The sequence below is a fragment of the Mirounga leonina genome, unplaced genomic scaffold (genome assembly GCF_011800145.1).
Source record: "Mirounga leonina isolate KUSES-001 unplaced genomic scaffold, KU_Mleo_1.0 Mir_151, whole genome shotgun sequence".
Taxonomy (NCBI): domain Eukaryota; kingdom Metazoa; phylum Chordata; class Mammalia; order Carnivora; family Phocidae; genus Mirounga; species Mirounga leonina.
In genome coordinates, this window is record NW_023270377.1 from 42,899,050 (window position 1) to 42,922,206 (window position 23,157).

General features: G+C 43.0%; 1 protein-coding gene and 1 non-coding gene across 3 annotated transcripts in view; both read left to right on the forward strand.

The window, feature by feature from the left end:
• Positions 1-23,157, forward strand: part of NEMP2 (nuclear envelope integral membrane protein 2) — a 127,133-nt gene that overhangs the window by 29,457 nt on the left and 74,519 nt on the right. The window lies entirely within an intron of this gene.
• On the forward strand, positions 6,647-6,750 carry LOC118012775. The gene has a single exon (XR_004679834.1). It is a non-coding gene; the product is annotated as a small nucleolar RNA U13 (small nucleolar RNA).

Consider the following 23,157-nt stretch of genomic DNA (forward strand, 5'->3'; position numbering starts at 1 on the left):
CAAGCCTTCACTGAGGAAGCCAGGGAGGGGTGGATTTCTGATGATTTGGGAGCACTCTCTGGATTCCACACTGCTTGTGGTGGTTAACTTTATGTGTCACCTTGGCTAGGCTATGGTGCCCAGTGGTTTGGTCAAACACTAATCTAGATGTTTATGTAAGGTATTCTTTTGATGAAATTAACATTTAAATCAGTTTGGGTAAAGCAGGTACCCTCCATAATGTGGGCAGCCTCATGGAATCATATGAAGACCTTAAGAGCAAAGACAGGTCTCCCAAGAAGGAAATCTCAGGATTGCAATATAGAGACACTGCCTGAGTTTCCAGCCTGCTGCCCTGCAGAATTCAGACTCAAGACTGCAATGTCAACTCGTACCTAAATTTCTAGCCTGCCAGTCTGCCGTACACATTGTACCACAATTCTGTGAGCAAATTCCTTAAATAAATCTCTCTTGTCTCTTTTCTGTCTCTATTTCTATCTGGGTTTTTTTTTTTTTTTTTTGCCTCCCCTTCTCCCTCTGTCCTCTACCTTCTCTCCTTCCTTTTGTCTCTCCCATGGATTCTGTTTCCCTGGAGAACCTTGACTAATACACTACCTAAGTCATACTTGCACCCTTGAATTGCTCAGGGTTTTATTTGTGTGTTGGTTTAAGCCAGCTTGAGTTCTGTTTCTATCACCTGTGACTAAGAGTCTTGAGCATTCCTGGGTGTAAGTGGACAGAATCCCATATAGGTTAATAAATGAAAGATTCTTGAAGAATTCTGCCTAATATTATTAATTACTAAATAACAAGACTACTTAAGGGCCAGAATTGTATCTGATGCTTTATTCTACTGTATTGCTTAGAATTCTTGGCACACAGGTTAGTAAATGTTGGTTGAGTTGAATTGTAGAAGGAGGTTGGTCTAGAGGGTTCAGCTCCTGGAATTACCCTAGTAGCTGTAGATACAGATCGTCTGACATTTAGGAAACCCAAGAGTGATTAAGTAATGTAACAGGTAGATTCAGCATTTACTATATTCATGGAATTGCTTAGAAATGGTTGCAGTGTGTTTTTATTTATGTCCTTACATGTGTATGTCTATTATCGATACACACTGGTTTCCTTCTAGGTATTTGGATTAGACCATGCTTAGCTTCTTAGCTTCATCAAACCAGCACTTCTTCAGGGAGATTCTAGTCAAGATCAGGACAATTCCATCATTGCTACATTATTATATTAGTTTGCTTTGCCTATTTTAACAAATTACCACAGACTGAGTGGCTTAAACAACAGGAATCTATTGTTTCATAGTTCTGGAAACTGGAAGTCTGAGATCAAGATGTTGGTAGGACTTTAACCCCTCTGAAGGCACTAAGAATCATTCCAGGCTTCTGTTCTAGCTTCTGGTAGTCCCTTGGCTCGTGGCAGCATAACTCCAATCTTCACATGGATTCTTATATGCTTCTGTATCCAAATTTCCCCTTTTTATAAGGACCTTCTTCATGTTGTATTACCCACCTACAGCAGAATGACCTCATCTTAACTATAATTATGTCTGCAATGACCGTATTTCCAAATAAGGTCATATGCTGAGATACTGGGAGTTAGGACTTCAGCATATATGGATGTTGGGGGGGTGGGGCACACAATTCAACCCATAACAGTTGTTTGTACTCCCTCAGCTCATTCCTGAGCAGCCTTCACAGGAGGACTCCAGAGCTGTGAGCAGCAGGAGGGCAGGAGAGCCGGCTGCATTGCCGAGCTAGGCACACGTTGCCAAGGTCCTAGCCACTTGGTTCCATGACTGCCGCCATACATTCCTACACCAGGCAAGGGGTTCTATTCCAGCAGCACCAGCATTGCCCTGAAACGAATGCTAATAATATTCCCCAGGCACCCTCCACTAGCGAGTCTCTTTTCCTTCTCCAGTATCTTCTGGTTGCTTCTCCCTCTTTGAAAAGAATAATCAAGGAACAAGAATTAGAAACCACATATAGAAGAAAGAGGAAGAGCAAGAGAGAATGTTTTTAAAATAACACTTTTTGTTAAAGATGGCAATGTATTGTTTTCTGTGACATCTAGAGCTGAGGTTAGAAACCTTTGCAAAGTAATTTTCCAAAGTTCTAGGTCCTCTGTACCATTCTGTTTGGCTAGAGGTGTAGAGGTGTAAAGATGGAGCTCAGCCATGGGAGAGGGTGGAGGCCATTGTGCTTCTGCAAACTCTCCATGTCAGTACAGGCAGGCGCCATGGATCTGACTGTTGCCAAAGACCGTTCTCCCAAGTGACTGGGGGAAAGAGACTGGGATTAGGAGGCAGGGAACCGGCAAGGAGGTCAGGGAGTTTGAGGGGACAACTTTCCAAGGGACACTGGAAGTAAGTCCATGTGCCATCTTTGTCATGCTTGCTATATAGGTCACAGACACCTGCTCTTGGATAGCTTCCAGTGTAGTCCCTGATGCATAAAGAGCTGTGAACACCTGGCTTACATCGGTTGGATAATTTTACATAACTCCCACACAGCCAGGTAAATCAACACCAAATTAGAGACCCAGCACCTAACATAAAAGATACAGAATCTAAAAGCAAGTAAGAATTAAAGTCCTTAAATTCAGTAGTGATATTTATGCTGATCCTATTTACTGATACTTAACACATTATAATAAATCAGTAGCAAATATGGAAAACTATGGTGGACAGTTTATAGGCCAGAAAGTATGTATTTTTCTGAGAACTCATCTGAAATTACAGACGTTTCAAGAATTTAACCTGTGATCTTCTGGGCCTGCCATCCATCCAGATGAAAATAAAAGTTTAGTCTGAGAGTGTCTGTTTGTCCACTTGATGCCAAATAGTTAAGTGATAAACAGAATGCTTACCAACTATTTTAATTTTACAATATTATATGTTTGGCTTTTCATTTTTATTTTTATTTTTTTAAAGAAGTTGTTTTTTTTTTAAAGATTTTATTTATTTATTTAATTGACAGAGACAGACAGAGAGAGAGAGAGAGAGAGAACACCAGCAGGGGGAGTTGGAGAGGGAGAAGCAGGCTTCCCGCTGAGCAGGGAGCCCGATGTGGGGCTCGATCCCAGGACCCTGGGACCACGACCTGAGCAGAAGGCAGACGCTTAACCAACTGAGCCGCCCAGGTGCCCCATGTTTGGCTTTTTAAAAACCTCGCCTACCTTTTGTAGATTCCCTGTCTTCTATTCCTTGATTTTAGTCTCGCATTTATAGATGGAGAAAATATTAACTTTTGTGGTAATCTTCACTGACATCAAAATGATAGAGAAAAGATTCATTACAGCACAATTTTAAAAGAAATACATCTGATTTTACTGCAAAAATAAAATCTGCTAAGAATTGGCATAAATCCTTGCTCACAGTCAGTGTTCCATAAATGATGTTGAAATAAATTGTAGAAGGAAAGTCCTGGAGTGCCACCACCAAAAAACAAACGCACAGACAAAAAAAACCCTCACCGTTTGTACTGTTTTCCTCTTCTTTGGGAGTAAAATACAAGTCAAGATAAGTTGTAAACACAAGGGCGCCTGGGGTGGCTCAGTCCGTTGAGCGTCCAGCTCTTGATTTTGGCTCGGGTCATGATCTCAGGGTGTAAGATCGAGCCCTGCGTCAGGCTCTGCTCTCAGCAGGGAGTCTGCTTGAGATTCTCTCTCCCTCTGCCCTTCCCCACCCCCCCCCAATTTGCCTGCTCTCTCTCTCAAATAAATAAATAAATCTTAAAAAAAAAAAAAGATGTAAACACTGAATAAGGGCATATCCTTAAACTTCAAATTAAGGTATATTAATTCCTAGTCACTCTTCAGATATGAGGTTCGGTCATAAAGTTACCTGGTAAGCTCAGTGTTGTATGCAAACTGCATACTTTGCTACCAGCAAAATAATTTAAGCCTGTGTGGTAACATGGTAAAATGGATCTAGGTAACTATGCCTCAGTTACATTCAGATTACAAATAATTGCTCTCCTAGCAAGTGGACAATGTGGGTTCTTTGAGAATTGTAGTAAAAAAAAAAAATAAGTTATTCTGCTAACATGTATTTTCAGCAGTATATCAAAGTAGTTTGCCAAAGTTTGGGGGAAAAAGGCAAAACAACACATGATGCTATTCCAAGTGGACGGCCAGCAATGCCACAAGTTAGGAAAACCACAAATGACTCAATAGCATTCTTCAAGGCAAATGCTTGACTCCATTAAGACGTTCTGTAGAAAAGCAGTTATAAGTTACAGTTTAAAATGATATTTCTAATATTTGGCTTGCTTGGAATGAAATCAGCTTCCTAAAAACACTTGTAAGCATCTTTGAGTAATTTCCATAAATAGAAATAACCTTGAGAATAAATCTCTGCATCCTAGAGAAAAGCCTCGTGTTCCTCACTCTCTGTCCCCTTTCCCCTCACTAAATCTCCCCATCTCAGCCGCAGGCAGTGATTTTTAGCCAAGGGAGATTTTGTCCCCCAGGAGACATTTGGCAACATTTGGGGCTGTCATGGGAAGCTGGGGCTGTAGGTAAGAGGAGAGGAGAAATGGTACCAGCTTCTGGTAGGTGAGGCCAGGGATGCTGCTAAACATCTTACAATACACAGGACAACCCCAGAATAAAGAATCCCCTGACCCAAAATATCAATAGTTCAGAGATTGAGAAACCCTGGCCTGGAGACACAAACGGGGCGGCTGTGCGCGTGTATGTGCACGGTATTGGCACACAAACAGAACACATCCATCCTTGAACTCTAAGAGCCCTTTGAAACCCACATAAACTGTTGCCCTAACAGATCAGCAGTTCCAGTAAAGAAATTCTACTTTCAGACTAGATGTGAGGCAGGCTCAGAAAGGATTTTTTTATTCTTTGCTCCACCCCAACTCCTCAAGTAAAATTTCTAAAGGAAGCATTGTGATAAACAATTAGAGGGATTGTTGATTTTATTCTTAGGTTTTAGAATTGTGGCTGAGCCTTAGCCTGCGATTCTTGACTACTGTATGGGTCACCTCTGTGCGGTCTTTCCTTCTGTCATGAAAGGTTTTAACTGTATTTGAACAGTGACTAACAATGGGCATTCTTCATGTTATTCATTTCGGTTAGGTGTCGGTTTTTCCTCCTCGTCTTCCAAGCCCTTGTCCAAGACAGCAGGACATTTTCAGGTAGCGTATTTCCTTTCTCAAGAGTCATTCTGTGGGTAGTAATGAATTCTTTAGTATTCACAAGATTTCGAGGACTTCAGCATAATTTAATTTTCACATACCACCGATCACTTATGGCAAGTACCTTTTCTCTCTTGAACACCATACTGCACACTACTGTTTCCTCATCTGGTCCCCTGTCTCATTGGCCACAGGTCTGAAGTGACTGTGTTCTTCACCACAGTCTTCTTGAGGCAAGTCACCAACCACCCCCTTTTGTGAGCAGTGACCACCCATAGTAAACCCACTTGAGGAGGGTTTTGGCTCAACTAAAACTTCCACCAGCATCAGAGGCTTTCAGATACAACTGGTAGCTTCTAGAAGTGTCAGTCATGTTGGTAGAGATCTCACAAGAAATTTAAGCAAGTAAAGCACCATTTAGCAAAACTACCTACCAACACCCTTCAAACAAACAAACAGGCAAGAGAAACAATAGCAATAACCCATATAATTAATCTGTGCGAAATAACACAATGAACATACTCACAGTAACGATCATAAAATGCTGGGCTGGATGGGACTCTCGGTACTGCTTAGGGGAGCTGCATCCTCTGCTAGTGCCAGCTTCTTGCCTCTTTCTCCTCTTCTGTTTTATTTTGGTGATAAAGGAATAAAGGCTCAAGGAGGGGAAGTGACTTGGCCAAACTCATACTGGTTGCTGGGCTAAGTCAGATCTGGAAACACAACGCACACCTTCTTCCATATATGTAAAAGGCCGGAAGCACAAAAGACTGTGATGTTATATGCATGTGTTTCCAATTTTTTTCTACTACTTTCCTTCCCCCACTCTTATCTTTTCACCCAAATTTCCCATCTTCTTACACAGACTATTTTGGAAATTAGAAAACATATTTTTAATGCAAATATGCCTTTTTAAAAAAAGTTGTAGACACCCACAACATTTTTTATGCTTAGTGACTTGATGCCAACTATATATACTTATAGGTGGATGGGTATCTCCGAATCTATAAATGTCATTTGTATATTCATATACTTTCGTATACCAGATTTCCAAATCTAGTTGTTTTCCCTCACCTCCCAGAAAGACAGCATCCCTGACATTTTGGTAGCATAGCCATAGCTATACAGTTCTATCATGGGAGCTTGCATTATATACTTGTTCGTGACGAAGGTAAAAATAAATCTTGATAGTTTTTTTCCGGTGATACTTCCCATCTTTTGATAGGAAAGATGAAAAGAAAAGCAATCAATGCTCTTCTTTGGAAAGGAAGAAGAGTTAGATCTAAATAAAAATAAGCAGCATCTCAGGCTTGACAAACTTTTCTAGAGAATTCTTCCCCCCCCGCAAAGAGCCCCTAGCATGGAGCATGGGTCTGCCAGCTAATAGATGTGTCCATGCAACACTTATTCTGTGCTTTCTCTAGTCACCACCTGAAACGTAACTAAAGCACTCCATCTAATTTACCTTAATGTTCATCCTCATCCTTCAGGCAGTATTTTGAGACCTTTTGTAGTTCATAAATGTTATGATTGGCTGTCCAGGGCGTTCTGTGACATGTGACTCCCTCAAACCTTGTTACGACCTGGGCACATTACCCATCTAATGTAAAAAAACCAAATAAATAAAAGAAGCATTATTTCTTGTGAGTATACTTGGCAAGTTTTCTATTTAAACTGCATGTAAGCAGAGACAAAACAAAACAAAACAAAAAACCTAGACTCAAATGCAAAGAACAAATTGGTGATTGTCAGAGGGGAGGTAGGTGGGAGGATGGGCGAAACAGATGAAGGGGATTGACAGTACACTTACCTTGATGAGCACTGAGAAATGTGTAGAATTGTGGAATCGTTGTATCATACATCTGAAACTAATATAACACTGTTAACTATACTTAAATTAAAAAATTAAAATAAATACATCTCATAGCTAAAAATAAACAAACTGCATATAGGCAAACATTGGAGATATTGTGAGTTGGGTTCCTGATCACCTCAATAAAGCAACTATGGCAATAAAGCAAATCAAATGAATTTTTTTATTTCCCAGTGTATATACAAGTTATATTTACACTGTACTGTAGCCTCTTAAGTGTGCAATAGCATTATGTCTTAAAAAACAGCATGTGTACTTTAATTAAAAAATACTTTATTGCATGGCACCCGGGTGGCTCAGTCAGGTAAGCATCTGACTCTTGATTTGGGCTCAGGTCATGATCTCGGGGACGTGGGATCCAGCCCCGCCTAGGCTCTGTGCTCTGCGGGGAGTCTGCTTCTCTCCCTCTCCTCTGCCCCGCCTCCACCCCCCGTTCATGATCACTCTCAAATAAATAAATAAATCTTTAAAAAATATACTTTATTGCTAGAAAATGCTAACCATCCCATCATCTGTGCTTTCAGGGAGTTACAATCTTTTTTGCTCTTGGAGGGTCTTGCCTCGAGGTTGGTGGCTGCTGACTGATTGAGGTGGTGGTTGCTGAAGGTTGGGATAACTGTGGAAATTTCTTAAAATAAGACCACAGTGAAGTTTGATGCACTGATTGACTCTTCCTCTTTTCATGAACGATTTCTTTGTAGCCTGTGATGCTGTTTGACAGCATCTTACCCGAGGTAGAACTTTCTTCCAAATTGGAGTTATTCCTCTCAAACCCTACTGCTGCTTTATCAACTAAGTTTATGGAGTATTCTAAATCTTTTGTCATTTCAACAGTCTTGATAGCATCTTCACCAGGAGTAGATTCCATCTCAAGAAACTACTTTCTTTGCTCATCCATAAGAAGCAACTCCTCATCCATTCAAGTTTGATCATGAGATTGCCAGCAATTCAGTCCCATCTTCAGGCTCTGCTTCTAATTCTAGTTCTCTTGGTATTTCCACATCTGCACCTACTCCCTCAACTCAGGTCTTGAGCCCCTCAAAGTCATCCATGAGGGTTGGAATCAACTTCTTCTAAACTCCTGTTAATATTGGTATTTTGACCTTTGCCCGTGAATCATGAATTCTGCTTACTGACATCTAGAATGATGAACCCTTTCCAGAAAATTTTCAATTTACTTTGCCCAGATCCATCAGAGGAATCACTCACTATCTATGGTAGCTATAACCTTATGAAATGTATTTCTTAAATAATAAGACTTGAAATTCAAAATTACTCCTTGATCCATGGGCTGCAGAATGAGTGTTGTGTTAACAGGCATGAAAATAACATTAATCTCATGGTACATCTCCATGTAAGCTCTTGGGTGAGCAGGTACATTGTCAATGAGCAGGATTATTTGGAAAGGAATCTTCTTTTCTGAGCTGTGCTTAAAATATTCAGTAGATTATGTCATAAACAGATGTACCCTCATCCAGGCTCTGTTGTTCCATTTGTAGAGCACAGGCAGAGTAGATTTACCATAACTCTTAAGGGCCCTGGGATTTTCAGAATGGTCAATGAGCATTGGCTTCAACTTAAAGTCACCCAGCTGCATTAGTCCTTAACAAGAGAGTCAGCCTGTCCTTTGTCCTTTGAAGGCAGGCATTGACTTCTCTCTAGCTGTGCAAGTCCTAGATGGCATCTTCCTTTACTGTAAGGCTGTTTCATTTACATATATAATCTATCGTTGGGGTGCCTGGGTGGCTCAGTCGTTAAGCGTCTGCCTTCGGCTCAGGTCATGGTCCCGGGGTCCTGGGATCGAGCCCCGCATTGGGCTCCCTGCTCAGCGGGAAGCCTGCTTCTCCCTCTCCCACTCCCCCTGCTTGTGTTCCCTCTCTCGCTGTGTCTCTCTCTTCAAATAAATAAATAAAATCTTTAAAAAAATAAAAAAAATAAAATCTATTGCTTAGTGTAACCACCTTCATCAGTTCTCTTAGCTGGATCTTCTGGAGAACTTGCTGCAGCTTCTACATCAGCACTTGCTGCTTCACCTTGCACTTTTAGGTTATGGAGACGGCTTCTTTCCTCCAACCTCAGGAACCAACCTGAGCTAGCTTCAGACTTTTCTTCTGCAGCCTCTTCACCTCCCTCAGCCTTTCTAGAATTGAAGAGGGTGAGGGTCTTGCTCTGGATTAGACATTGGCTCAAGGGAATGTTGTGGCTGATCTTCTATCCAGAACGCTAAAACTTTCTCCAGAGGAGCAATCAGGCTGTTTCACTTTCTTATTCATGTGTTCACAGGAGTAGCACTTTTAATTTCCTTCCAGAACTTTTCCTTTGCATTCACAACTTGGCGAACTGGCGCAAGAGGCCTCACTTTCAGCCTATCTCAACTTTTGGCATGACTTCCTCATTAAGATAAATCATTTCTAGCTTTTGATTTAAAGTGAGAAATGTGCAACTCTTCCTTTCAATTAAAGACTTAGAAACCATTATAGGGTTATTGATTGGCCTAATTTCAATATTGTTGTGCCTCAGGGAGTAGGGAGGCCTGAGGAGAGGGAGAGAGATGGTGGAACGGCTGGTCCGTGGAGCAGTCAGAATACACCCAAAATTCAGCAATTAAGTTCACTATTACATGGGCACGGTTGGCGGTGCTCCAAAAGAATTATAATAGTAACAGACGATCACTGATCACAGATCACCATGACATCTATTCGTTATATTTAATGGAAAAGTTTGAGATATTCCAAGAGTTGCCAAGATGTGACAAGGACACGAAGTGAACAAATGCTATTGGAAAAATGGTGCCAATAGGTTTGCTCAGTACAGAGTTGCCACAGACCTTCAGTTTGTGGAAAATGCAGTATCTGAGAAGTGCAGTAAAGTGAAAAACAAGGTATGCCGGTATATGGTACGATACCAATTTTTAAAAATTGTGTGTGTGCACGCATACAGGGAAAAAATCTATATAGGTATTTACCAAGGTGTTAACAATGATTTTCTTTCAGTGGTAAGACTTTCCTTTATACTTATCTGTATATTTTACAAAGCTTATTGAATTCTTTAATATTTAGAAAAGTGTTCACTAAAAACAAAATATTTATGTAAAGCCTTTTCGAATGACACTCCTGTCTCTGATTCACTGGATTTGTAGCTAGGCCTATTCATTTAATAACAATTTACAGGATACCTACAATGTGCAAGGACCTATACTAATAGCTGCTAGAGAAATAGTTTTACTCTTTTACAGAGATCAAAGCTGTCAGCTAACAGATATTCACAGGCTGCCTGCTATGTGTCCATAGCCACCTGCTAGGAGTTCTGGATACAGTGATGAACAGTGTCCCATCCCCAGGAGCTTATATACTATAAACATGTAAATAAATAATTAATAGCGGCTATGATGCATGTTATGAAGATGTTTTTGGGCAATGGCACACTCCACTGGGAGTGGAGGGCTTCAGCTGGAATGCTCAGGAAGGACCTCACCAAAGCGGTCACATTTGGGTTGAAGCCTGAATATTAGGAGACAGCTTTGTGAAGATACGGCCTCAAGCAGAAGGAACAGCAAGAAGGGAGGAACCAAGATGAGAACAAGTTTAGCATATTCAAGGAACAACAACAACAAGACAGTGGCAGAGTACAGACAAGGAAAAGAAGTGAGCAGAGGCCAGGAGGCAGTCTTCCAGCCCACAGTACTGAGTTTAGATTTGATTCTCATTGCAAGGAGAGGTTTGTGGTGAGTTCTAAGTAAAGAAGTGATATTGTCTAGTTGACATCTGATAGAGGTTCTGCTGATCTGTGTTAACAGTGCATTTGCAGGAGGCAAGGGGAGAGCCAGGGAGGCCAGTCAGGGTGCTTGCTGTTGAGGATGAGTCTAGAAGCTGCTGCATAGGGCTGATAGTGGGGGAGAGGTACTGAAAGCTTCAAAACAGAAATACTTCCTGATGGGGGACCAAAAAAAGGGAAGGGGGGGAGTTTCTGCTCTTCTATTACACAGCTACTCATCTCTTTCCACTCTGGTCTTATGGAGTGTGCCTGAGGTTGCTATCTCTCAGTATCCTTTCTCCGCTGTTTTTGTACTAGAACTCCTTGAGTTCTAGCTAGACACATGGCCATTAGGTTATAAACTACATTTCTCAGGTTCCCTTGCTACTAGGAGTGGCCTTGTGACTAAATCAGGCCGTTGGGAAATGAACTAATGTATGCACTGTCTAGATGATGTCCTTGAGGACACAGCCACCTGGTAAGACTTTCTATACACTCCCCTCCAGCTGAAACTCAGATGTGGATCAACCCAGCTTTGACCCCGGGGCATGAGAACATAACCCCAAGGCACGGTGGAGCAACAAGATGGAGAGACAGACTTCCTTAAATGACCTCATGGGACAGCCCTCTGGCTGGCCTCAGTGTTCCCCTTTAGTCTATAGCACGAGAAAAAGAAACTTTCTTTTTAGAACTATGCTGTATTTTAGAGTCTTTTTGGTTAGAACTGCTTATTCCATACCCTAGGTAATATGAGGAGCTCTGGAAAAGCCAAAAAGAAGCATTGACAGCAGAGAAACTAGGGCATAGTCTTTGGGGTTGATCGGGAATTTTTAAAAAGATAAGCTAGTGTCTTCTCCTCAGTGCCCTCCTGGCTGATAATAGGAAGAAAGCATAGCCAACGGAAAGAAAAATTATTTTGATACTGTAAATCTACTCCAAATCCCTAGGGCCATACCTGACCCTTGGGAGAGTTCTGACCTCCAGCTAAGTTTCAGGGTAAGAGATTAAGGAACATTCCAGGGGCGCCTGGGTGGCTCAGTTGGTTAAGCGACTGCCTTCAGCTCAGGCCATGATCCCAGGGTCCTGGGATGGAGCCCCTTGTCCCGACTCTCTGCTCAGCGGGAAGCCTGCTTCTCCCTCTCCCTCTGCCCCTCCTCCAGCTTGTACTCTTTCTCTCACTCACTCTCTGTCTCTCAAAAAAAAAGGAACATTCCAATCAGGAACTCTGGATAACATTAAGTTTGTAATATGCTGATGAAAAAGAAGCCAAAATGTAACCTAGACTTGTTTTCTTTACCTGTTATTTTAAAGAAACTTTCATTTTGATGTAAATTAATCATTAATTACTCTTAATGAAGAAGTATGTATGTATATACTCTACATGTCTAGAAGATACAGCAAACTCTCAGTCGAGCACATGTATACAGGAGACCTCGTTGCACGTGTCCTGGGTGGCTAGTCAGCTCTTCTCATCTACTTGCACTGTACCTGAATTCGGCACCCTCATTAAAAAAAAAAAAAGCCCTTCTCAAGGGTATGAAGGGTAACACATACACAAAACAAAATGAATTAAGTAATACAAAATATTACAGTAGGCCAGAAAATAGTCTCCAATATAGGGGTAACATGACCTCCCTTACAGGGTTTTTTTGAGGATTATAACAGAGAATTATGTAAAGTAACCCATAAAAAGTGGTGTTGTTGTTGTTGTTTATCTTCTTCTCATACTCAGTTATTTGGGTTTCAAACCAAAATACTCTGGAATCTGCCACAAGTCCCTGAAAGAATGACCAAGTGATCACCCCCAGTAAACCGGTCATTTGGCTTTTCTACATTGCTTAATACAGGGATAAGGATTGAAAGGTCAGAGGGAAGGGAGACTAATGTGTAGGGAGCACTTACTATATGAACACTTTAGCTTGGTTCTTTCCTTTGATCCTCATCCTCATAATCCAGTATGGTGACACTGATGAGAGAGCAAAAGGCAAGCTGAAGACAGAGTACAAGCTGACGACGAGCAACCCACTCCCGACTCCCAACCCCCCCCCCCCCCCCAGTGGGATACACGTGACATTCCTCCAGGAAACTCCCAACTCTCTTAAGGTTAATGCCTTACTAGAAGGAAAAACAACCTTAGCTTGACAATAGCAAGGCCTCTTGTATCCTGAGAGTCTTCTTTAGCATATGAAAGTTCTTTTGGACACCTCCCTATTTCCTTACCTCCCCAGCTCCCAAGTATATAATCAGCCACCCGTCACAACCCCAGGGCAGCAGCTCTTTCTGTCCATGGGTCCTGTCCCCAGGCTTAAATCAAACCACCTTTTTTGTACCAAAGACATTTGAGGAATTTTTTTCTTGTCCGTTGGCTCCGGACCTCACCACCCCCAATAACACTCCAAAACGACATCAATACCATCATTCCTATTTTAACAATAAAGAAACCAGATTTAACAAGGTTAAATTTCTTACTCCGTCACATAACTAATAAGAGGTTGTTAATGGTTGAGCTGAAATTCCATAAAAATTCCAACACTCCCGAATACAGCAGGGGACCTCAAAACCACTTTCCACTGTCAATTTTCTTTATTTTTTTTTATTTTTTCTTTTAAAGATTTCATTTATTTGACAGAGAGAGGGAGAGAGGGAACACAAGCCGGGGGAGTAGGACAGGGAGAAGCAGGCTTCCTGCAGAGCAGGGAGCCCGATGCGGGGCTCCATCCCAGCACCCTGGGATCATGACCTGAGCTGAAGGCAGACGCTTAACGACTGAGCCACCCAGGCGCCCCTCAATTTTCTTTTTTAATCCCACGTAGGATTAATAATTTCCTCCTTTGTATTCCCATTTAAAATCTTGTATATACATTCACACGTAGAGTAACTTGGTTTAGAAGCCTTTTCGTGGCGCCTCCACTAGACTGACAGCTTTCATGGGCAAACACTTTAGCTTCTGTGTGATGGGGTTTTGGAATTTAGGTGAGAGGTTCGGTGGGTGAGGTCGGAGCCAACGACCAATTCTTGAGACGACTTTGGTGCAAAATGGTGGCTTTATTAAAGCACAGGGACAGGACCTGTGGGCAGAAAGAGCTGCGGCACCAGGGGTCTTGAAGAGTGGTGATTATATACTCAACTCAGGAGTTGGGGGAAAAATCCTTTTCCTTACTTCAAAAGGATTTTCATATGTTAAAGAGGACTCTCTGGATACTGCTAAAGAGGAACAACAAGATAATGCTAAAGAGGACCTACAAGATATCGGAGGCCTCGTGGTTGTTAAGTTAGGGTTGTTTTCCCCTCTAGCAAGGTATTAACATGAAGATAGTTGGGAGACTCCTGGAAGAATGTCACACCTGCCCCACCCAGGAGTGGGGGGTGGGGGAGGTTGCAGGGTGTCGGCTTATGCTTTGTCTTCAGCTAGCCTTCTGCTCCCTCATCATGTGTATTCCTTTTTTTTTTTTAAGATTTTATTTATTTATTTTGACAGAAAGAGACACAGTGAGAGAGGAAACAGAAGCAGGGGGAGTGGGAGAGGGAGAAGCAGGCTCCCCGCGGAGTGGGGAGCCCAACGCGGGGCTCGACCTAGGACCCTGGGATCATGACCTGAGCCGAAGGCAGACGCTTAACGACTGAGCCAGCCAGGCTTCCCTCATCATGTGTATTCTTAGTGTCTAGCACAACCCCTGCAGATAGTAGGCAATCAATAAATGTTTATTGAATCATGCACAGATTCCCTAACCGCAGTCATGTACCATAGTCCAGTTGCCCATGAGCATTTCCAGGGTTCTCTTTGCGCATCTTCAGTCTCCAGACCCCTCAGCTTCATGAAGTTTCTACAAACAACAACCATCACACATCTGAAGACATGAAGCACTATGTGTGGAAACTGTTACACGCTAACATAAAGACCTTTTGAGGTTGTGCTTTATGGTAATTGCAGAAACCTTTCTTAGTAAATGAGAAAACAGCTCTTTCCCTTTCCCTGGGGTTGAGTGCATTAAAGTGTTCTGAAGGGCAACACGCGCGCGTGCACGCACACTCACACAGGCTCACAGCGCGAGCGCTCACTATCCCTGCTGTATCGGGAGCCTCCTGAACCACACTCTCACCGCATGGAGCCTGAATCACAATAGTAAACCGAAGAGGATCTTCCACAACAAATTCTTTAAACATATTCATGGCTGTCAACACCGATATTAAAGATTCAATTAGGCCGCCCTGACTTGAGCTGCATACAATCTTTACTGTAATTAGATTCTTTGTTGTACACATTGTGTCACCATGGAGGAAAGGTCATTGAGACGCACACTCTCATACAGATAATCACACCCTGGACTCTATGAGTGTGATGGCAACTGGCAAAGAAAATACACAGTTTCTTCCCCTGCGTGGTAATATAAAGGAAACACAGAGTCCCTGAATCCTGCTCATTTTCTTTTTTTTTTGGCAAAATGTTCTTAGCATAATCTTGCTGAGTCCGTAAGAGCAGGTAACAGAGTTAACACTACCAGTTTGACAAGGCTAGGCAGAAAGGTAAAAAAGCAAGCGTGAGTTCTTTAGAGCTCTATGCTGTGCGTGTTCTTTCACAATCCAGACTGCTGTTCAGTGTAGGCATAGCGTCAAGAACTATGCAGAGTCCGGGACTGTACCCTACTCGCAAGCTAACAAGTCTGCCCACTGTAATTTCATTTATCCTAGTAGAAGAAATAAGAAAATAAGAAATCAGAGACAAAGGACAGTTTATTATTTACAGCAATAGTAGGTGAACCAACCAGGCTGGCCTGGGGTTGCCATTAGGAGAAAAGTAAAGGTATCTTAACTGGGAATGGCCAGAATAGAGTCCTAAATTTTCTAATTGGGATATATAACTTTCAACCCCTTGCATCCTAATCATCACCCAGGCAGCAGCTGAGAGAAAATGATCTCCTTCCGGGGAGAGTTGTGTTCAGTGATCAAACTGTCATCCTAATGTGTGGGGACCAGGAAGAGATGAAGGAGGTTGAGTGGGAGGCATCATTGAGGCCATTCCAGTGCTCAACAATGGCAGATGCAGGATGGCAGGGAGCATGAAAGGTCCATCAAATGCCTTGACTATCAGCTCACTGTTGAGTGGCTTATGATATAAGGCACACCACAGTCAGACTGCAGATGGTGCAGACAGCCAAAAACTTGACATAGATTGGTTTCAAGGGTCACAGCAGTGTGGCCAGAATTGGCTGACCAGACTAGAACAGAAACACCCTCGCCTGCAAAAGTATCCATAGAAGCGGGGTCCTGTGGGTAGGTCTGAGAGGGAATGAAAGGTCACATGTAGTCAGTCTGCCAGGAGTGGGTGGGGTTGATGCCCCAGGTGATGTGTCCTCCCTCATTACAAATGAGTCAACTTTTGGCAGGAGGTCCAAGTCTGGCAGGCAGCTGTAGCCTCTGCATCAGAAACATAGAGGCCTTTAATTTCTGCCCGCTTTGTGAAGGTAGATGTGTTTCCATGTCTAGTGTGGTGATGGATCCAGGCAGGGATGGTAGAAATCTGGGCAGTACAGGCTTAGCAACTTGAATCCAGTCAGTCTCAGCAGAGAACAGAATCTTGGCCTGGGCTTAGTCCAGACAGTTCTATCAGCAGCCACAGTTTATTCCCACAGTTTGCAGGCCCGAAAAGGGGTATCTTTAATCTGCCAGTCTTTAGTTTCTAACTGGCAGATCAAATGGCTAAACCATTGACAAATGGCCCAAGAACCAGTAAAAAATAAAACAGAGTTCTTCAAGGATAGTATTGTCCAGAGCTATAAGAACAGCCTTGAGGTTAGCCCGATGCGTAGAGCAACTTCATATATTTTGGGTCTGCATCACTGGCACTGAAATTGAACAAGCACAGCAGTCCTGTGAACACCACCAGGTTACACCTAATGGAATAATCAGACCCAGGCATTTAGGGGAAGTGCTGTGAATTAAGGGCCCTGTAGAACCACTGACTTTGCTTCAGTTGCCACAATAGGGGACAGTTTCCCCAAAAGAGTAGGTACCACTTTTACATGTAAAGCCTAGAAGCTGCTGAGGCCAAGCTAGTTGTGTTCTTGAATATACCATTTTCACTTGACAAGTGAAGCTCTTTGGGCCTGTCCCCCTTTGTTAGTCATTGAATCTGAGTTGACTCACCCAAAAATAGGACTATCACGTCAGAGAATTGCAAGGTTTCCATGGGTCAGGCATTCGGTTTTGATAAGAGCACAGTAGCAAGCTAATAGGCTTTGTCAAAAGGAGTTTTCCTGATCGTTGTATCATAAAGATAATGAATCCAAAACTCCCGAAGGAGCATCTCTGGGTGGAGGCTGCCTCCCTTTGCTAGAGGCTCCAGTCAACGAAATCATCAGTCACAGAGACTTGTAACTCAGAGGGGTCATTAGAGTTATGGGTTCCCAAGTGAGAGGATGTGTTACAGCTTTCCAGACAGCTTCCAATGCAGCCTGTTCATTGGGCTCCCCCCCCATCAAAGGATGTTGATTTGCAAGTTGGCCCATATGAAGAACCAAATAGATTCCCCAAATGAGGCACACACTGTCTCCAATTACTCAAAGTCTCCAATATGAGCGTCCTTCTGGTGGTAGGTCATCAAAGAGATGGCAGTTTTTCCTTGACTGACAGAAAAATTGAGTGTTGTGAATCCACCCACAGAGGTTCAAGAAACTTCTTGGTCAACGGGCCCCTGATTTTTGTCAGGGTTTACCAGTCACCTCTGATAATAGAGGTATGATAATACTGGAGTCCCAGTGGTTGAACTGAGCCTTCTGACTTGCCGCTTGACAGGACATTACATAACGAACGCTTTGGACATTAGAGGGTGGAGGTGCTCACTAAATGCTGACGCACACATACCGGCCACTGCATTCAGCTGTTGCTCGCATTACACCAGCTGTGCCAGACTTTGTAACTGCAGCTGATCCATGTTGCAGACTGATGGCGCATCTTGCCCCTGGCCCTTGAAGACCAGGACCAGTCTCATTCGCATGACAAGGCCTCTGGTATGGTTTTCATGCTCCTCCAAGGGTACCTAAATTCCCAGGGCATTACTAAAACTGTTTGTGTGTCACATTAACAGTCTCTACATGCAATTCCTCTCAGTTGGGGAGAATCCTCTCTGGTACTTACAGAACAGAGAAGCATAAGCATCAGTTCTTACTGACATTAAGATGTTGCTGCTGCAACATCTTGAATTGGCTCAAAGGGCCACATCCACAAAGTCAGGCTAGCTTCCTTTCCCCACTCTGAGCGCTGCCCAAACTCCATAGGTGAATCTGCATGCCTTTTCCTTCCACACATGCAGATAGGATAGTGACTTGGGCTCCCGTATCCCACAGAGCCATGAAAGTTTTGATTCACTCCAAGATTCGTCAGCTTACTGAAATGGATGTGTGTGACCTTTAATCCTCCTTGGGGATAAAAATGTCAGCCCCCACCTCTCACGGTTTCTCCTTAATGTGGCTGAGGTCAGAGAGGATGGAGAGAGATCATTTTCTCATTCTCATTCATCAATATTATAAACCCAATCCAGAACAGTAAGAGCCTGGATCCTAGTCAATGCTTCATAAATGGCTTTCCGCAAGAGTTTTTCTGTCTCAGAAAAGTCTCCCAAAGAAGGCCAGTGCTCCCTCATAGTAGCCAGGATTCACTGCAAAAAAATTGAGACCTTTTGCTGTATCTCCACATGGATCTAGAGTTGGCATTATAGATTGCAGGAGGGTTTGAGCTCTAGGAAAGCGCAGCTGCCACATTCTTCCTTGATAACCACTACAGACCCCACCCCCTCATCTCCCAGGTGACCAGTCATAGCTCTAATGACTTGTCTGGGTTCTGCCCATGGTGGTAGCAGATTCCCTTCCTTTCATGATCTGTGCGGATGTACGTCTATGTAACTCATCTGAACGGGGGTGGAACCTTCCGCCCATCCAGGGTAAATGTTAGTACCAGCTGTTACAGTGGGGCAGATTTGAGGTTAACCCCTCCGTTGGTGAGGAAGTTCCCCCATCCAGAGGAGAGGTAGCCAACAAGCAAGGCACTAGTCAGGCAACTGTCTCTGAAACCACTTCCTGATATTTAGCCTGCAACCACCTTTCTAATTCCTTGTCATTATCAGGCAACCAAGTAAAACAAACAGACAAACATCTGTTTCCTAGTTGGCCATATAATGTAGTCCATTCACTACCGATTCCCATGGACTTCCCTCAAATCCTGTTAGTTGGCCTGTGAGGCACTCATCTGTTCTTTTCCAGAAAGCCTTGTTTTTGTCAGCACCCCACCATCATTGCCAAAACTGTCCAGAACTGGGAAGGGTCTGACAGTTGCCCTCCTTGCAAACCAGTAAGTTAGTATGCCATTGTTTCATGGCTGCTAGGAGAAAACCCCGAGATTCCTAGATCAGAGATGAAGGAGGTTATTACTCACAGTAATGGCAACAGCCAGAGCAGTGGCATTTTTGCATCAGTTCCTCAAGTACCAATTCCCACAGGGTGATGAGAATGGGCCAGGTAACATCAGCCCATGCAGTAGGCTGTGTTGCGGGAGATGAATCCTGAGCTCAGGGAACCGGAATCTTTCCATAATGGTCAATGAGTATGCCTGTTACCTCTCACTTTCCAGGCTTTTTGCTATCTAAACATCCTGTAAAGCAACAAAGGGCAAGTCAGTGCTTTGCTCACAAGGTGTGCAGGTAGAGAAATATCCAGCAATAAACAATATGGGAGTGGCACGCAAGCATCGCGGGACTAGGAAGTCCACAGCTTATGTCATTCTGTGGATGATGTATGTGGAGATGTTGGGAGCTTATGATTACATAAATAAATATTCAGTCTGCCACAAGAGGTTAAAATAAAAATCCCCACAAGAGGAGGAAGAACCTAAGAATTTCAGGAGTAGAAGAGACAATAGAGGTCAAGACGTGTTAAAAACAAACACATGGGGCGCCTGGGTGGCTCAGTCAGTCGTTAAGTGTCTGCCTTCGGCTCAGGTCACGATCGCAGGGCCTGGGGATCAAGCCCCGCATCAAGCCCTGCATCGGACTCCCTCCTCGGCATGAAACCTGCTTCTCCCACTCCCCCTGCTTGTGTTCCCTCTCTCGCTGTGTCTCTCTCTGTCAAATAAATAAATAAAATCTTTAAAAACAAACACACACAAAAACCCAGGTTAAATTCAAAAGCCGCTAAAAACTGTTAAAGCAGGATAATGGGTATATGATGGGGTACCTTTTGCTTTTGATTCTTATGTATTTAAAATTTTTTATTTTAATTTTTAAATATTTTAATTAAATAATTTGAGACTAGCAGACTTCTCATTGAAGAGAAAAGTGCTTAGGATAAAAATCTTTATTAGCTGAGGTTTGTATAGAACGTTTTCTTCCCAGAAAACCCCTTCTATAGTAGAAGTAGGAAAAATATGTAAGCATTTAATCTACAGATATAACTGAAATGGAAATGTTAGTTTTAGAAATACTTTATGTACTCTAAATATGGGAACAAAGACCTGGGATAAAAGAAAGCTGAACAATTAAATTTCACTGGATGACTAAGGGCTGTAGCCAACATACTAGAAGGATCTAATTACATAATTCATGCATCTCTAAAGTTCCAACATTTGCTGAGTAGAACAAGGAGAATGAGGGCCTTGCAAATGTGTACAACAGAGGCTGCTTCTATACAACAACACATGAAACCAAAACAAAACTGACTTTAAGGGGAATCTAGTCATTCATTCTTTCATTGAATATCAACCAAGTGTCAGGCAGGCACTGGGCTAGATGAGTAGAGAACTGGCCTAAAGATTTTTTTTTTAAAGGAGAGGGTAAATAAACTCATGATCTTCAGTATTTTTTTTTAAGTTGTATTATCCTTATTGCTAGTTCTTGTATTACTTAGGATTTGAATACGTTTTTGGAAAGGAAATAGAGAATGAAATCTGAAAAATGACAGGTACAGGTGGTACATCTGGGCTGATAGAGATAAAATGAAGAGAGACCTCATCAAGCTTGAAAAAATGGATAGAAAAGTATCTGGGAACTCTCTTTGTGGGCAACAGGCAGACAGGGAGTTTAGGGCAAATTCATCTGAACTGTGATTATAAGATGATCATCTCTGCATTATCCATTTGAGACCTTGGAAATGACATTTGTTATTGACTTGTTCCTCTGGCCTCTGTTTTGTAGCTGCCCCAAAGCCCAAGGGCATGCTGTGGACCCTCACTGGCTCCGGAGGATCCTGAGGAGAAGGCAGAAAGTGCCCGGGCTGCTCCTCAGCCTGAGCCCCATGTCCCAAGAAAGGCAGAGAGGGGTCAATAGCTCTGACTTGGAAACCAATGGGAAGACTAAGATATGGCAGGAAGGTAATACCTGAGAGAGTTTGTTACCAAAATCTGTGAAATCTTTAAAGGACGGCTGTGGCGAGGCCCAGGGCTGTTGAACACCATCGTACCAGTTAGATGTATGCGGCAAGGGCACCCAGCCAAGGGCAGGGTGAGGAGGGGGCGGGCAGAGCGGGGGCCATGCTGGGCTTGAAATCCTGCCATGTTCTGCTCAGTGAACCATGAACCTGGAACAAGGCCACATCTGCCTGGAAGACGGAGCACCCATTCCGACACTGAGTGCCAGAGGGGGTGCTTTTTCTCTTATCTGCATAAAGCCCTGTCTGTGCTAGGTTGGGCCCTGGAGTGAGACCATCCTCAAATCCTGGAATGCTAAAACTCAAGGGCACCCATTGAAATTCTATGAAAGTAGTTTAAAGATAAATAAAAGATGGCATTACTTTATACAGTGGGTAGTAAACATATGGAACTCATTATCCTCAAGATGTTGCGAAGTCCACAAATATAAATAGGATAAAGAAAGATTTAGATAAATTCATGCTTGTTAGATTCATATGAGCTGTTAGAGCATTGTTAGAAACACACAGGGAACGTCTCCAAATGCTTTCCGGGAAAATACTGAGATGTCCTAAAGTGCTAGTGCCATGGGAATAAGCAAATCTCTGAATGTCCAGGTCTCTCAGGGAAATCAACACCCATAATACCCAAGTTTTCCAAATATCTGAGAGTTAAGCTACCATATCCTAGGTATAGTCCTCATGTTAACACATTGTATAAAAATCTCTCTCCATGGTGGTGTGAACTTTACTTAACCTTGTAAATTTGAGTGCTTGGAGTTTTCATGATGAACACACAGTATTGTCCTGGGCTATAAGAGACAGGTATCTTAGGGGCCAGAGTGTCAAATGAGATGGGTCGGCACTGTATTACTCCAGCCTGGTCCCATGGAGCTATTGTGTTTATTCGTTGTCATTTCTTTGAGTATTTGTGCTTTATTTTTATTTTTTTTTTAAGATTTTATTTATTTATTTGAGAGAGCGAGAGCATGAGCAGGGAGCCCAATGCGGGGCTTGATCCCAGGACCCTGCGATCGTGACCTGAGCCGAAGGCAGACACAACAGACTGAGCCACCCAGGCGCCACTCATGCTTACCCGAAATAAAAATTTTGATCTTCTTCCGTGCACTTCAGGCTTCTGTTCTCACTATCGTGAGTGGGCTTCCAGGAAAAACCTTTTCCTTCCTAATATGCTGCTCTCACCTCTTTGACTTCAGAGGAAAGTGCCCCACTCTCTTCTGTGTCATGTCATCTCAGCTGTGAGACAGACCTGCCCTTATTTCGCTGTCGCCCCCAGAGACCAGGCTGCGCCATCAACAAGCTGAACAGAAGGTTGGGGAATAACAGAGGAGAAGGACACTGTAGTATGGCTGCTAGATTTGGCTGCCAGCTAAGCTTACCCTGAACTCAGGGAGGCTCAGACCCATTCCGAGTTTTTGCCTATTTTGTTCCCAACCCTGCCCAGCTCACTCCAACCGCAGAGGCAGGCCAGAGGTATCCACAACTCCAAACACAAACCCACAGCCAAGCTCCAGAGACGGGAAGGAGATGTTCCTCCCTTCAGTTCAAGGCCAACTTCTCCAGTCTTCACTTGTTGGTACCAGTATCTTACTACTTTTCCTAAGATGACAGACCAGCAGACTTGTGAACTTGTCCCATGGTTCTCAGTAGGGTAATGCATCAAAACACAATAGTCCAACATCAGTACATTCTAGATTATTCAACCTTATATCGCCCACAGATGTTGATAGTCCAGGCCTGGCCGAGCTCCTTCATGTGGTCTGTCTGCTCGCATGAGGTCTTGCGTGCTTATCCTTCGTGCAGTCTCCAGATTTTGCTTCTGAACAAGAATGTACACAAACCTCTAAGTGAATAAGGGGTACTTCTCAGGCACAGTATATTCTAAATTCACACTTTAAAGAAAAATGTTTATCTCTGGGAAATACAATGTGCAGAGATGCGATTCTTCAGATCACAAAACAGGCAGTCATTGTTG